The sequence below is a fragment of the Callithrix jacchus genome, chromosome 22 (assembly GCF_049354715.1).
Source record: "Callithrix jacchus isolate 240 chromosome 22, calJac240_pri, whole genome shotgun sequence".
NCBI classification, from domain to species: domain Eukaryota; kingdom Metazoa; phylum Chordata; class Mammalia; order Primates; family Cebidae; genus Callithrix; species Callithrix jacchus.
The window spans coordinates 27,512,452-27,529,749 of record NC_133523.1 but is presented as its reverse complement, the minus strand read 5'-3'; the positions used below and the strand labels follow the sequence as shown (position 1 = coordinate 27,529,749).

Genomic DNA, 17,298 nt, shown 5'->3' with positions numbered 1-17,298 from the left:
TTTGGTACATCAGAATAATAGCAATCATCTGCATATCTCAAATCATATTTATCGGAGGTATTCAAGGTGGTGGCACTTGTGTTATTTCCAGCTGCCCATCTTCAGGCCCCAAGCATTTGACGGGGCTAGAGCTATTACCCCCTTCCCACACTCCCATGCCTGGGACGCTGGGAAATCCAGAGCCCTGCCGACGTCCCTTGGGAGAGATGAGACAGGGTCCACACCTTTGTCCCTCCAGCACTAGCACAGCGTTTAGCACACAGCAGGCCCTCAGGGGGAAAAACGAAAAGTGAACAACTTTGCAACGGGAGCCTTGACCCTGGGAGGTCCAGAGCAGAGGCAGGCCATCTCCCACGTGGTTAACAGGCACTCAAGGTTTCGTGCTTTTCTTTCCTGTGAGAAAGTTCACCAGTTTAGGTTCCTGTCCCACTCCCTTTGAGCAGAAGGGACCTAGGCTGGAGCAATGCAGGCAATGGGAAGAAGACAGAACAGGGCAGAGACCTCAGGGAAGATGCAGCTGGGTCTAAGGCAGAATTTCCAAGAGCAGCCAGGACATTTTCATCAACTCAGATGGAGCTGAACCACCCCGATTCAGCACCACCAGCATGTGGCAGAAGACCCAAATGCGCCAGGAGTTCGAGATCAACCTGGCGAAACACCATCTCTACTAAAAATACAAAAATTAGCCAGGCATGGTGGCTGACACCTATAATCCCACCACTTTGGGAGGCCAAGGCAGGCAGATCACTTGAGGTCAGGAGTTCAAGACCAGCCTGGCCAAAATGGCAAAACTCCATCTCTACTAAAAATATAAAAACTAGTCAGGTGCGGTGACTCAAATTAGCCTGGGGTGGTGGCTTGTACTCAGGAAGCTGAGGCATGGGATCGGCTTTAACCAGGGAGACAGAGGTTGCAGTGAGCCAAGATTGTGACACTTCACTCCAGCCTCAGTGACTGAGAATCAAAGAATAAGAGGAAGAAGAAGGGGGTGGGGGGGAGAAGAGGTGGAGGAGGAGGAGAAGGAGGAGAAAGAGGAGGGGGAGAAGAAAGAGAAGGAGGAGGAAGAGGAGGGAGAAGGGAAGCAGGAGGAGAAGGAGGAGGAGGCGAGAAAGGAGGAGAAAGAAGAAGGAGGAGGGGGGAGGGGAAGCAGGAGGAGGAAGAGAGGAAGGAGAAGAAGAAGGAGAAGGAGGAGGAAGAGGAGGGGGAAGGGAAGCAGGAGGAGAAGGAGAAGGAGGAGGAGAGAAAGGAGGAGGAAGAAGAGAAGGAGGAGGAGGAGAAAGAAGGGAGGAGGAAAAGAAGAAAGGAGGAGGAAGAGGAGGAGAAGAAGACAGAGAAGAAGGAGGAAGAGGAAGAGGAGGAGGAAGAGGAAGGAGGAGAAAGAAGGAGGAGGAAGAGAAGGAGGAGGAGGAGAAAGAAGGGAGGAGGAAAAGAAGAAAGGAGGAGGAAGAGGAGGAGGAGAAGAAGACAGAGAAGGAGGAAGAGGAAGAGGAAGCTGAAACCCAGTTAGGGTGTCCAGGCTGGGGCGACTAAGAAGCCCTCATTCATTGCCAAGTCCACTTTGGCATTAGAAAATACAGCACAGGGACTCTCAGACCACGTTGAGACCATCAGCAAGACCAAATCACTTGTTCAGGGGCACAAGGTTTGAGGAGACAGGGCTGAAATTAAGACTCCCAGCAGCTGGAGAGGGTGGCCTTAAGAGCCTGTTGGGCAACAAAGAATCTGCCCAACTGTCAGAGGTGTGTGAACCAGAACGACTCCATCTTGAATAGGAGCTGGGTAAAATGAGGCTGAGACCTGCTGGGCTGCATTCCCAGAAAATGAGATATTCCTAACCTCTAGATGTTTATGGATAAGGGAACAGATTGATAATGGTTACTCAACAGCCCCAGACTTGGGAGTAGTATCCTAATATTCTGATATCTTGAGAACATAGGCATTCCTAATTTTGCTTTAAAGATAATAAAATTGATTCTTGCAAATATAGTCATTAAGAAAATTAATCCCTTATCACAAACCCTTGTAGCAGAGCACATCTCCCCATGATCCTTTTTATCCTCTATATACAAGCACTGCACCTAGGGTGGACACGATCCTTTCCTTACTTTCCAGAACGCCCCACCCTGTCTATAGAGTAGCTGTACTTTCACCACTTTCCTTTTTTTTTGAGATGGAGTTTCGCTGTTGTTACCCAGGCTGGAGTGCAATGGCATCGGCTCACCGCAACCTCTGCCTCCTGGGTTCAAGCAATTCTCCTGCCTCAGCCTCCCGAGTAGCTGGGACTACAGGCGCACACCACCATGCCCAGCTAATTTTTGTATTTTTAGTAGAGATGGGGTTTCACCTTGTTGACCAGGATGGTCTCGATCTCTTGACCTCGTGATCCCCCCGCCTCGGCCTCCCAAAGTGCTGGGATTATAGGCATGAGCCACTGCACCCGGCCCTACCATTTTCCTTTCTTAATAAACCTGCTTTTGCTTCAAACTGCAGACTCGCCCTGAATTCTTTCTTGCGTGAGATCTAGGAACCCTCTCTCGGGGGTCTGTCTGGATTGGGACCACTTTCCTGTACCATCTTTCTGCCAACCATGGAAATGACTACAGCATGGAAATCCCTGACCCAAAGGGTAACACAATGAGTTCCATGAATGAAGCCCACACAGGATACATCCAGGACTCCCACCACATCCAGAGGCTCTGAGACCAGAGGCGTGGGGCTGCTAGCTTTCCAAAAGACCTCAGCCAGACTCCTGCTCTCATGGGGCCTTCAGTCTAGTGGGCGAGTTTGGAGTCAATTGTCCCCATCCCTTCTCCTTCACATCTTTGCCCCAGTGTCAGGCCACGTCAGGTCTCTGGATGATACAGAAGCTCCACCCCCTTCCATCCTGCCCCTGATGGCAGGATGGCTCTGCCCCTAGCCCAGCATGGGAGCCAGCCTCTCCCCAACAGACAGTGAGCCCACAGGGCAGCCAGGTAGCAGAGGCCTGCAAACACCTGTTGGGCATCCACCCTGTATCCCCTGTGCACTCAGAACAATGCCAGATGCTGGGTGCAGCAGTGAGCTCGAAGGTAAGGTCCTGGCATGGGGTGGGGGGGGGAGGGGGAAGCGATTGTGCTTTAATGGGGGAGCCAGGCGGCAGTCAAGGGAGTCAACTGGATAACATCAGTGACTGAATGGGAACACCAGGTGGGTAGAGTGTCAGGGAGATTTGCTGAAGAAGGAACCCACTGCAGAGTTGAGAGTCACTGGAAAAAGGTGCCTCCAGGCAGGAAACAATCTGTGCAAAGGTCCTGAGCTCACTGACACTCCCACCACAGCTCCCTTCCACCACAGCTCCTTCCCACTCTTCCCCAGACACTTGCCCAGCCCATTCTGTTTCTGAAAGTGAGCAGACGCCCTGCCCAGCTGTTTTTGAGAGCTAAAAGCACCTTGAATGCCCAGCACAGAGTATCCAGCGTTTGCTGACAATATGTGTGAAACTGACACGATGCCACACCACCCTGAGTCTGCAAGAGCCCTGGTGGCTGTTGTCAGCCTCATTATCTGATACAAGTAGTCGGAGGCAGGGGGCTAGGGTGGAGCAAATGACAAGGCACCTCCATGCTCAGGTCAGAGACATCATCGCCCTCTGTGGGGTGGAACAGGGCCAGCCAACAAAGACAAATCCACCACCGCAAAGACACAGATGGAGGTCAAGAGCCACCACCACCATCACCCTCAACAAAGGCGTCTACAGGGAACGGGGAGAGGGACGCCAAGGTGTGGACCAGAGAGATCTGGCAGTGGAAACCTCAGGGACAACTGCCTCAGCACACACAGAGCCCAAGGGGCTGAGGGAGAGGGGGCTACAGCAGCCTTCCCAGCCCTCAGGACATCAGGCACACACATGGGCATACACTCACATAAAGACACATACACAGGCTTATGCACACACACCCACTCACACTCATTACTCACACTCACCACCTATGCAGTTATACACACGGACCTCATAGACGCTACCCAGGCACACAAACTTCAAACACATGCAAAAGCACATGAGCACACACAGTCACACTAACGCTCATCTACACATATCACTAAAGCACACATGCAGACACATGTGCTTACACACACATGCGCATACAAGTGCAGCTAGCACCCACATTCAGGTACTCACCACGCACATTCCCGTAAGCACTCGAACACAGACACACAGGCACACGAGGGGCCACACGCATGCCACACAGGCACATTCCAGCCTGCACTCCCCTGTCTCCAGGCACACGCCATGCACACGCATGTCCACACGCGCACACACAGACACCCCTCCAGCACAGGCACTCACACCCCAAGTCCCAGGACCTCCCACACCCCGGGCCGCAGCGCACCGTGCAGGTGGAAGGGGTGAGCTCCCTGGCAGAGGTGCAAGGAGGGTGCAGGATGCACGGTGTGGCTGTGGGGCGCGGGCCGGGGGCGTGGTGGGAGCGACCGGCGCTCAGGTAGCGGGGAGGCCCCGCGCACCCAGCCCGCCGGTGATTACTATGCGGCGGCAGCTGTCTCCGGCGCGGTGACGGCGCCTCTAATTGATCTCATTATCTCCCCTCCGTAAGGTGAAGTGCGGCCGCTCGCGGGGCCCGGGCGCGGGCATGGCCGGCTGGCAGGCGCGGGCCTGCGGGGGCAGCGCTGGGCCTCTGGGTCGCACCACCGCCGGGCACCGCGCCAAAGAACGCAGGCAGCGGGAGGCTCGGAGGCTGGGTTCGCGTTCCTGCACCACCACCGCTCCGGAAAACACCCCGGGGCTGGGCGGCGTCTCCAAGACGCATTCCTTTGTTACTCCCACCGTCTTTGGTAATGATTATTAATGCCATTATGTCCCATTTCCCCTCACCTTCCCCCCTCCCAGAGCCGCGCCCGCGCGCCCGATCTCCAGGCGCTTTGCTCCTCCTGGAACCAACAACAATGATCCTCAATTAACCCTCTGCCAGGGCTGCCTGCGCGTGAATGGGGCGCTCTTCCGGCTCGCAGGCGGCAGGCGCCCCAGCCCGGGCGGGGGGCCAGCCTCGGCTCCCCGGGCCCGACCCGCGGGGGCTCGCAACCCGCCCGGGCGCCGGCTGAGGGGCCTTGCAGCTCTCCGGCCTCCCTCCAGGATGAAACTCGCCCTCTCTGGAGGAGAGAGGGCAGAGAGGGTCCGAGAAGTTACAGGAGGGAAAAGAAAAAAACAAAAGAAGAAAAACAGGAAACATTCAGTTTGTTGTGTTTTCCTTGGGTTTGTTTTCTTGCCAAAAAATTTTACCCTCTTTGTCTTTGCGCAAAAGAGACAATCCGGGCACCTTCTGGTGGGCACCGAGGCGGTGCCAAGGCGCCTTTCTTCAGGGCGGTTTCTATTCCTTTTCTAGCCTCACCAGATATATTTTTAACATAAAAAACACTATATTTAATTGGTTATGGATCTCTGTTCTCTTAGCACTACTGGATATCACAGAAAAACACATTAGTACAGAGCAATTAGTGCAATTGCAGTAAACAAGTAAGGCACTATTAAGCTGTGGGTGATTAAATAGTATTACTTTATATTTTTTATGGTGCTAGACTAAAAGATGGAGATTTAAGATATATATATTTCCATTAATATTAATCTAAAATAGAAATAACAGGTGTCTTCCACTTCTTCTTAAGGTGCAATTTATACCCAGCACTTCAATCTATAGAGCTACTTTTTTTATTGAAAAAAAAAAATCTCTTTATACACTCCAGAGCAATATTTTCTATCTTCATGAACCCAGATATGTAAGCAGAAATATTATTTAATTGGAGTTATGGAATCAGGCGAAATAATACCCATACCTATATCACCATTAAAAAAAATCAAGCTTCCATCCCATTGAAATATGCTCTATCTTTTCTATCTTTGCAAAGAATGAATTGGGCATTACGTGGTGAATTGACTGCAGGCCTGGCAAACAGGCAGGCGGCCGGTAGGCTGGGGCCCTGGGACTGGGGCTGGGGCTGGGCCGCCTGCACCTTGCGGAGGCCCACCCTGGCCCCGGCGCCCACTGCAGCTCAGGCCGCTCCTCCTCCGTGTGTGTAGATCATCCTGGAATTCTGGCACATCTTTCCTCGGCATCTGATTAAGTTAACAATGTGCTGCTATTTGCATGCAGATTTGCCGGGGCTTTCTCTCCAGCTGCTCCCAGAGACTTGGTCTTTCTCTGCGATGTGATAGCACAGCAGTCCCTAAATGCAATCTTTGTCAGACCCAGGTGTGCTCTCATTGAGGACGCCTTCGTTCCAAGCAATTTTTCTTTCTGTAGCATTTATAAGGCTCTATTATAGTATAGCCACATCTGGAGGAAAATTCTCCTATTAATTATATACTTTTACCACTAGGAAGACAAATTCTAAAAGATACCAACATTTTTGTTGTTGTTGTTCTTATTTCTTTGACAGGCTGCATTTTATTTTATTTTGTTTTGTTTTTTCCAGGCATTTCAATATTTAAAGAGCCATTAACCAAGGAGTAGGGGGTGTGAATTTCCAGGAAAAAAAGAAAAGAACAACAGAACTCAAATCTCAGTGTCAGTCCTGCCTTACCTCACCGGGGCAAGTCAGGGGAAAGGCACCAACTGAGATCTCTCAGAAGACCTTGGGGCTTAGCAAGGGATGCAGGGCCTGGCCAGTGGAGAAGAGTTCTGTTCTGCTGGAGTTTAAAAAAAGAAAATAGGAAAAATTTGAAAAAAAAAAAAAAGCACAAGTGCTATTAACCTTTAACCTAGTCTGCTCCCAGGTAGACATTCAAGCTTGTCACCAAATCACCAGACAATTTGATTTCTCTAAAGCCTAAAAGCAGAACCCAACTGGATCAGCAGGGTGATCTCGATGAGGAGTTTTCTTTGTGTGGTGGGGTAATTTTTCAATCAGGTTGGAGACAGATGAAAAACAAAATCTGGAGCTCAGAATTCATGCTCATGTATCAGAAAGAGACAAGAAGAAGCTTTGCCCAGGGAGTTTGAAAGTTACTTTAGAGGCAGGTGGGTTGTTTTGTTTGCTTGGTGGGTGTCTTTGCTTCGTTTTCAAATCTTCTGGGACAGTCAGATTAGATTGCGGGGGGCGGGTAATGGAGAGAATTAATGTAGGAAATATAGGAAAAGTTTTGACCATCAGATGGACCCTTTCAAAATTATTATAATTTTAAAGGGCTAGAAGAATTGATTCAAAAATTATTTTTAAAAAGGGTGTGTACATGCATGAGTATGTAAGTGTCTATGTGTGGATGTGTGCATGTGTGTGAGTGTTCAATGCTGGGGAGACTGCACGGACACACACTTGTGCACACTCACACAGGCACACACAAAGAGAGCCGAATTACCTTGTGAACAGGGAAAATGGAAATGGAATCATTTTCACTTTTCAAGTCAAACTTCATCAGGTAAAAATCCAGGCAAGGTTTTGGTCACTCAGTCCAGCTCCTATGATGACAATGTGGAAACTCTCTTCTTCAGATTCATGCCTTCCCTGTTCCAAAGCTGGCCTCAGCGAGATCCCAGGGCCCTGTCCCGGCAGTACCAGGGGCGGCTCCCAGCAGGCCACGTGTGAGCAGCAAAATCACACAAGAGAGGCCTTTCTGACTCCTGCCTCTGAAGCTGGAGTCACGGCTCCCAGCCACTAACTGCCTCTGCTCACTGGCTCTAACCCCTTTCCCTCAAAATGACTGATTGTTTTCACTCTCTGTCTCTCTCTGCAGACAGAGGCCGGAAAGGCCCTGCAATTAGGCCCTGCAATCTCTGGACCATGCCTCAGCCTCGGTTTTGTCAGCTCTGAAATGGGAAGAGCCAATCCCATCCTAAGGACATGCGTGAAAGACTGCCAACCCTGTTCCAAATAGAAATGATAAATAAGGGTAAAGTTTACTCTGACACTTTTTGCTGAGGTCTCATTTCCTCCAAGCCTTGGTGCTGAAATTAACTGCCCTTCTTTCACCCCAGGAAAACAAGAAGCAGATTCTAGTTCCATGACACTTAAGGAAGAATCTATGCAAAAAAGGGGGCAGATATTAAATTCATAGCTTCTTCAATGCATATATATTTATTCTCTCTCTATATATATATACACATACACACACATATATGCATATATATATATATATATACATTCTTTATATATGCATTTAAACAAATAACGCAAAGAGAAATCATTGATTTTCTAATTTGAAATTTGACCCTTTGGGGCCACTGCCTTTTCCATCCTCCTGCTGGCCAGCAATGCCCTCCTCCCTCCTTTCCCCTACAGATATCCAGATACCCTCCTGCAAAAATAGAGCAGGGAGGCAGATGCAGTGATACTAGATTACATCACTGGATAGCATGTGGCATTGAGGGGAGAAAAAAAAAAAAAAAAAAAAAAACAAGAAAAGACAAATGACATTTTGCTGCTATGGTGTGCTATTTTAGTGGTGATGGCTTGACTTTTGGCCCAAACGCATATGCCAATGGCAAGGCTAACTCCAGGGACTCACAAAAAAGAATGTGTGTTCACAGCTGTACTGTACACCAATACAGATTACATGTTTTCAGTGTTGCGGCCACAACAGAATGCTAATTAACATACTGGAGTGATGAGAGCGGCTGCAAGGGCCTTATTGTTCCATTATTTCATGAAGCCCAGCTGCCTTTGTTTATGTCACTTATCCTCTCGTGCCACAGGTTTTTACTCCAAAAATACTATCCCAATACAGCGTTAATATTTAAAAAACAAAGAGGTGGCAGATTGTCATTTTTGTGTCAGTCTCAAACTGCAGAACTGTTAAGCTGTTCTGGTTCGGTATTTAGAAATAATTTAACAGCCATATTCAGACACTGCCTGCATTCTAACATAATGGCTGAATACTTGAACCAAGCAAATGCATAACTATCCTGACATCACTTATGAGATTTAGATTGGTCAGTTAATGGAAGTCTTTACCACAATCAATACCATAACAGCTTCTTGAAATGAACGTGATTTTTTACACGGAGTGCTGCAAACAATAACTACAGAAATATACTACCTTTGTACCGGGCACAAAGAAGCTCAAATGCAAAATTAAGAAGCAATTACGTTTTTGCAAACTAATATTACAGTTGATTATTAAAAACAAACACTTTCAAAAATACATACTTATCGTTTAATAATTGGAGGGCATTAATACCCCCTCGTACCTGATTAATCATTTTTTTACACTTTTTAATAGCTGTTTCACCCACTGGCTACATTATCAGCTTGCTGTTAAGTATTGATATTGATGATTGATGTAACAATGATTAAATAAAAAGCCATATTTAGAGCTTGATTTTTAGAACATTTTTTGTCATAATCTTCATTCAAGAGAATACTGTCTGCTGTCTAAATTAGTTTTTCTCCCCTCTCTTTTGCCTGGATTGTGCTTAAAAGTGACATTCTATAAAACACAGGTTTCCTCAAATAGTATTCCACCAGCAACCCATACATTCCACGGTAATTTGCAATCATGGTCATGGGGGCTGTTGGCTCGAGCTCAAAATGTTTATGGTGCATTGCTTCCCCAAAGAACAAAAACACCCTGGGGTTTTAGTTCAGATTTCCCTAAATGTACCTTTATTGACGTCAGGTACAACAGTTGGGGAAATACGTAATACCCCAGCACAGACGCCATTCACCCAGAGTCATAAATTAAGTTCGAAAAGGTCTCCCCTAAAAAGTATAGCACTCCACTAATCAAAGCCACACTGTCGCCACTGCTAAAGAGCATGGAAATCTTCCCAACAGCCAATCGAGTGAACAAGCCATAGTTGCTTTTAAACGAGTTTAACTGGTAATCTCAGATAAATGGAGAACTGCTTGAAGTGTCTGCCTTCTCTAAGGCAGTAATGAGAGGATTTAGAGCATTCTGCATCCCAAACTGCGTATAACCAAGAGAATGCCACAGGTGTGTCACCATCCACGTTAGAGTGCTTTCTCAGCGATGGCCATCCCCCCACTGTGGACACAACATAGATTTTTTATAATTGGATCCAGGAGCTAGCTAAATTATCCAACTGCTCTGTGCTTAAACCCCCAGCTAGCTTATGTACCAATAATAATAAACTTTCCATAATAGCAGCTCAGCCTATTACTGTTTTTTTTTTCTCTTAACCTAAAAGTGGAACCACTTTATTCTAATTGCAGCCACTGAAGAAACTCATGAATTGGTCTCCTCCTTAAAAAAAAGCAAATTGTTCAAGAATTACAGAACAGACCCAAGTAAATAATATTTAATTATGCACGCACATATTTTCAGAGGAGAGCCTGCTTGTCTTATGGAACAGGGAGAAAATAATGTCATAATTCGTCCCGTTGCAATCTGTGGAAGAATTTTGTCTCCTCCTTGATAACGTTTATTTGCCATCAAAGCAAGAGCCAGCCAGAACCACACCCCGGGACAGTGACAGCAATATCCAGAGCTGCACTATCGCAGACAGGCAGTCTTAATTGACACAGCTTTGGTGTGATCCTCTGCATTTAATGCATTCACGTTTCATTTGCAAAAAGAAAATCCGAGCCCTGTGCTACCATTCTGGTTTTCAGAGAAGTGTTACATTTATAAATAAGAGATCAAATTCCTTGAGTGGGCAGAAATAGTATCATCAAACCAAATACATGTTTCCACCATTTGGACATATTTTTAACAATCTTAATCCCACTTAAACTTTGCGAAAACTCTATTGAAAATTCAACCTTGTGCTCTTGAAGCTGAAACTGATAAAACTTAATAGCAACACGGCAGTGAAACACTAATAAACTCATTACAGATCACATAAATGGGATGTCTGCGTGGCTGCCAGACAGCGCACATACGCGCCTCAGTTCCAAAGAGCAAAGGCAAGCGAGGTAGTGCAGCGTCTGCGCGGACAGTTGGAGGGAGAGGATTTGGTAACACTTCGCAACAAGTTTGCTAAATTTATTGGATCAGGCAGTTCATTTAGAAATTTCAGATGCTAATTATAGGTGGGCTACAGACAAGCTGGTATGAAGAATGAGTTTTCCTCAGGCCTGAGAGCCACTTCAGGGTCTACGCTTGCAAAATGGTTCCTAAGTCCTCAAAGCCCTTGCCGTGTGATGCTCCTTCACCAAACAAGGGCAGCTGCTGAGGACCCAGCCTCCACCCTCCCTGGGACCTGGAGAGCTTCTCCCTGTAGAATCCAAGGGATCCTCCCTACAGTTGGTTTGTACCAGAGAACACACCTTGAGGTCCACTTGTTAAATTCCACTAACTCATAACTTGCGTGGCTCGTGTGGCAATTTAAGAAAAGAAACATAAGGGTCATCGACTTGTTGAGTTTCATGTAAAACTAGAGATTCCTGCTTTTGCTTGAAAAATCCAAAGCTCTAGCAACATTAAACCCATATTTACCATGGGCAGCAACCAGGGTGCCTTCTCCAAGTGGGTCACAACATCAGCCACGATGGAAATGCTGTTGCCCTTGCAGGGACATCAATGGGACGTCCTCGGAGCTGCCAAAGAGCACATAAGCGGCTCCAGTTTCAAAGAGCAAAGGGAAGTGGGGTAGGTTTCTGTGTAGATGGTTGGAGGGAGAGGATTTGGTAGAGTTTTCAGCCCTAGTCTGCACCATTCACAGACTGCTGAGAGAGGAAAGGAAAGACATGGTCAAAAGAAGATGCGCTAAGGAGAAGCTGGAGGGTGGACTGGAAGAACTGACCTGTGTTCCAGGCCCCAGCCCACCAGGCTCAATCAAGACGTGGCTGCTGCAGCCAGCTCTGTCCCCGTGACTGTCTCCTTGCAGAAGATGGGGAAGTATATGCTTCCTCCTTGTCATCACAAGAAGGATCTGGGAACCCTGGAGGAACAGGAGTAGGAGGGAGGGACAGAGGCTCTGCCCTTGAGAGGCTCAAAGTCTAAGTGGGGAGACCAGGCATGAGGCTCAGACAACTGGAACCAGGGCTCAGGCTGGAAGATGGTGGTCCAGCCCTGCAGTGGATACTTTAACAAGTGTGAGAAAATGCTGTGCTGAACCTTGGAGAGCCCACAGCAAAGCTGACATGGGAGGGTGCAGGAGGAAGGACTGGGGCACAGGAAGGAGGAAAAGGAGAAGGGAGAGATCGAGGTGGCAGGCAAGAGATTGAAGTGCAAGTCTCTGCTTGTGAGTGTCATTCCCTGTGCTCTGTGAGCCCAGGAGTTAAGATCAGAGCCCAGGAGCCAAGATCAGAGCATGCTCAGCCCTCGGCTGTTCCAGACTCTTATGTCTCACTGTGCTGCTGCCATGGGACCAGTATCCCCAGCACTTCCTGGGGGCTGGTTAAAGGTGAGCAGCTCAGGCTCCACCCCAGACCTTCTGAATCAAATTTACGTTGAAGGTCCTGATCTATCCACCTGATAGAGAAAGCTGAAGGGATCACTCCAGCTCCCCGCACTCCACATCCACATCCATGTCCTGGGCTTTGCCATGGTGGGGGTGTGCAAGGGTGAATTGCAAAGGAGTCTGAAGGAAACTCCAGGTGCATTTCTAGCCAAGACATATCCCCAGTCCATCCACCTCAATGGTGTTTTTAGACCATCAATAAATATGGCTTCAGTAGTCAGATGATGTGTAATTAGCATTAAACTCTTTCATTTCATGTAAGTTAGAGCCTTGCCTGAGACACTTCATTCAGGAAGTAACCTGGCACTCAAGATTAAAATGAAATATTAGCATTTCAGCGGTGGCCTCAGCACAGCGCAGTCCTCTCCCGCCCTCCAGCCCTGCAAGAGAACAGCATGGAGCATCCCGTCCCAGGCACCCCAGCAGAAGGAATGTGGTGGAGGGGCTGCAGAGGTGAGGAGTCAGACTTTCTTCCATGGTAAAGAGCCATTGCTTCTAGCAAATAAGAAGTGGAAAACTGACCCTTGTCGAAGCTGAAACCAAATAAGTGTCATCCTTTTATTACATGTTCTTTCTGCTCCTCAAACTCATCCAGCCTGTCGCTACCTCAGGGCCTTTACACCTGCTGTGTCTTCTGTCCAGGCACTGACATCCTGGTGGACTCAGTGTCCCCTCCCCAGAGGGCCTTGCCTTATCACCCAGTCTCAGCCAGCCCTCTGTCCCTCAGCTTCGGATCCCTCTGTTTGAACACTTGGTGTGGCATTTCCCCTAACAGATGGGGTTCTGGATTCTTCCTAGATAACAGTATTTGTATATTTATTGCCTGACTCCTCCAACTGAAATGTCAGCTACAAGAGCGCAGGGATTGTGGCGTTTTGTTCGCTGCTACATTCCCAGGTCAAAAAACAGTACCTGGCTCATCAGGTAGGATGGAAGAGAGAAGAGAGGCAGGGGAAAGGGAAAATAAGGGATGGATAGATAGATAGATCTAGAGAGGAAGAAAGGTAAGAGGAAATAGGTCTATCTGTACATAGAGAGATGCTAAATACATACATATACAGATTGACAGATAAGATGATAGATTTAGAGAGAGAGAGAAGGAAAGAAGGGAGGGAGGGCAGGAAGGAGGGAAGGAGGGAGGGAGAGAGGAGGGAGGGAGAGAGGGAGGGAGAGAGGGAGGGAGGGAGAGAGTAAGGGAGGGAGAGAGTAAGGGAAGGAGAGAGAAAGGGAGGGAGAGAGTAAGGGAGGGAGAGAGTAAGGGAAGGAGAGAGAAAGGGAGGGAGGGAGGGAGGAAGAGAGTAAGGGAGGGAGGGAGAGAGGGAGGGAGAGAGGGAGAGAGGGAGAGAGGGAGGAAGGGAGGGAGAGAGAATTGATTCATCTGTCTATATATAGAAAGAGAAATGATAAAGAGAAAGAAAGATTATAGGTAAATCTATACATATATAAAGCTATGATAGATGGATAGATGAGATGATAGATCCAGAGAGAGGAAGGAAGAAAGGAAGGAAGGAAAAGATAGACAGATAGATAGATAGATAGATAGATAGATAGATAGATAGATAGACAGACAGACAAATGATAGATATATAGATCTAGAGAGGAATAAAGGTAAATAGATCTATCTATATAGAGAGAAATGTTAAACATGTAGATAGACTGACAGATAAGATGATAAATCGAGAGAGAGAAGGAAGGGAGGAAGAGAGGGAGGGAGGGAAGAAAGAATTATACATCTTTCTATATACAGAAAGAAAAATGATAGATAAATGAAGAGAAAGAAAGATAATTGTTAAATATATACATATATAAAGATATGACAGATGGATAAATGAGATGATAGATCTAGAGAGAAAAAGAAAGAATAGATAGGTAGAAAGAAAAGAAAGAGAGAGAAAGAAAGAAAGAAAGAAAGAAAGAAAGAAAGAAAGAAAGAAAGAAAGAGAGTGATATGACAGACAGCTAGATAACAGACAGATAGACAGGCTGACAGCCAGCTCAATTGATCGGGCATTTTGGCTGACACAGAAGAACATGGTGCCCACTCTCAAGAGTGTTGCAATTGAGAAGGGAAAGTGACAGAGCCAGAACGCATTGCCCAGCAGCCACTCACAGTGTTGTCAGATGTGACCAGAGCAGCACAGGATTAGATGGCAATTAGGGATCCAAAGGGAAGGACCACAAAGACAGAGGAGAACATGCTGTGGGCTGGAGGAGTTGCAGGTGGAGTGGGGCTTCCTCAGGGGCTTGGGGGTGGCTTCCTTGCACTAGATTCCAAGAACCTGGCTGATGTGAAAATCCCAAACAGTGCCCCCAAGTTGCATAGCGATCACCAGACACATGGCAAGATTTCAGATCATGCCCAGAGAAACTGTTTTTTTTTTTCAAATGAAGACTTACATAATTACTTTGATGTTTGATATGAAAAATACATACCTGGCAAATTCAACCAGAGATTTCATAGTTATTATTATTTAGGACAAAGCTAAATATAGTATGTTATGGATAAAAGTGGCCCTACTTAAAAAACAGTAAAGTCCATAAGCAGATGGTTCTCGGGCTGGAAAAGCTCCAAAATCAGGTGTGGGAATGCTGGAAGTGGCCAGCTTAGAGCAAAGGAGTCAGCCCTCCCACTCCCCACAGAAACGGAGCCCCACAGGGAGGGTCTGGGAAGGTTACCTCCATGGGAGGCCTTGCTACTCAGGAGCTGGTGGCCAGCTGGGTCGTCAGAGGCAGACATGGGCTTCGTGGCCCTTGCCTGCATTTGTGGAAGTGGCAATGTATGTTCAAGCACACCAGGGCCTCCCTAGGCAGCATCTTCCCCACCACCAAAGCTGTGTGGGAGCAGGAAATACTCCTAGAACGAACTGCAAGGACAGCTCCTCCCTCCTGCAGGGTCAATAGGCTCTAGCAAGTCCCTTCCCTTCTAAAGGAGAGAGAAGGGGAGGAAGAGAGAGGGAAGAGAGAAAGGCAACAGAGAGGGAAGGGGAGAAGAAAAGTTGGGGGAGGAACAGGGATATGAGGAAAAAGATGAAGAAGAGAAAGAACAAGAAAGATATGAGAGAGAGAGAGAGAGAGAGAGAGAATGTACACGCCTATCTAAAGACGAAATGCTGGTAAAAGTCCTTATCAGGAAGAAAAATTTTAAAATGCATGAACTCTATTTATACCCTGAATAAACAAGATAATTACGTGTTCATTTCATAAGTTGTGCCTTGATTTCAGATCACCAGTGACCATGAATGTTTGGATTTCATATAAGCATGTTTAAAAGCCACGGATCTTGACCCTCCGACCAGGAAGCAAAGCTTAGCCAACACTTTTCACACTGTGATCAAGGCGTAAAGCACAGAGTTGAACAAACTAATATTTTACTCTTGGAACTGAAGTATAAGCAGGAGAACTGATGAATCTGCTAATTGTCCCATTGTTCTTGCCTGCTCTCGACATTGGCATACACCTCCTGTAACACCCAAAGTACCTCTTTTGTATACATATGGAAAGAAAAACCCATATGACCCTGATGACTATAAAGGGTGTTTTTTTTTTGTTTTTTTTTTTTTCCCAAGCGTCATCACTTTTGTTGTTTTCTTAAGGCCAAGTTGCTTGTGTACAGTTCATGGCCTGGCCTGAGAGCGTGCCGGGACTGCCTGAAACTCAGTCAAGCACTCTGCGCAGGCTGGACACTGTCTGGACACCCCAAACAGCCTGTCCCAATGTCCATCTTTCCTCCTGTAGTCACTCGAAGCCCCATTCAAGAGAAAGGCAACAAGTTCTACAAGAGGCTGGTGGGGTGATTCTCTTGTATTTTTTGAGACAGGAGCTTGCTCTGTCATCCAAGCTGGTATGCGACGGTGGGATCTTGGCACACTACAACCTCTGCCTCCTGGGCTCAAGCCATCCTCCCACCTCAGCCTCCCGAGTAGCTAGGACTGCAGGTGCATGCCACCATGCCAGCTAATTTTTGTATTTTTTGTAGAGATGGGATCTCCCTATGTTGCCCAGGCTGGTCTTGAACTCCTAGGCTCAAGTGATCTGCCCACCTCAACCTCCTAAAATGCTGGGATTACAGACGTGAGCCACTGCGCCTGGCCGGGGTGATTCTCTTTCTCCCATTCCCACTTTCCCTGCGTCACTTCAGCAAATGGTTTTCTGGCGGCTCTGTTCTTGGCTACATCCCAATGAGTCACAAACACCTTAATTGGGCACACAGCTTTGTTCACTGTGGGGGTCCAGCCCACACTTCTACTCTTGCCTGCTTTGACGCTATCTCCTTTACATCTTAAACCTGTACCCTAAGTTCCAACAAAACAGAGATGCTTGTCACTCTCCAACATACCCATCAGCCCCCAGTTTTTCCAGGTTCCCCCTCTCTTGCCTCTGCCAGGCATGACCACTTTAATCCCCCCTCCTGCAGCTGCAAATGCATTTGACAAACCCCTGCCTTCAGCGAGAAGCTTCTCTCTTGCCTTCTCCCATCTCCATTGGTGAATACCTTTTTGGTCGCACAAGGTCCAGCTCCAAGGCCGGCCCTTCCACGAAGGTCTTCCTGAGCCTCAAAACTAGCCCAGTTTTTCCTCTCTTTAAATGACTGCACAGTGCTGAGCACAGAGGAAGTGCACAACAATTATTAGCTCCTTTATTATCAGGCCACAATTTATTCTTATTGCTTTTATTAACTGGTCTCTCCCTCTCGCCTGAGAATTCATGGCTCTCCATTGAATCTCAGAGGTGGCACTGGTTGTGCTCTACTTTGCAATGTGGTTTGTGATATGTGGGATCCTCTCCTCTGTAGCTGTAACCCATCATTGCCTAGAATGGTGGTTCTGGGTAGAGTAGCCGGGCTCTGTATGCTTCCACCAGCCCAGAGGGTATCGAAGAAGTGCGCACATTACTTCCCTACAGGCAAAGTCCTTTTAGGTGTCGTTGTCAATCCACAGCCCTGGTG

General features: G+C 47.5%; 1 protein-coding gene across 42 annotated transcripts in view; it reads right to left on the bottom strand.

Annotated features, from left to right (window-relative positions):
• The window catches only part of ZNF536 (zinc finger protein 536), a 492,436-nt gene that overhangs the window by 327,607 nt on the left and 147,531 nt on the right, over positions 1 to 17,298 (bottom strand). For 3 of the 42 annotated variants that reach the window (XM_078359576.1, XM_078359571.1, XM_078359585.1), the window contains exon 1: positions 7,349 to 7,516. The exons of the other annotated variants lie outside the window; for them this stretch is intronic. The gene's annotated coding sequence lies outside the window, so the exon portion shown is untranslated. Of the gene's footprint in view, positions 1 to 7,348; positions 7,517 to 17,298 lie in introns of those variants that run through there. 42 annotated transcript variants of the gene reach the window in all.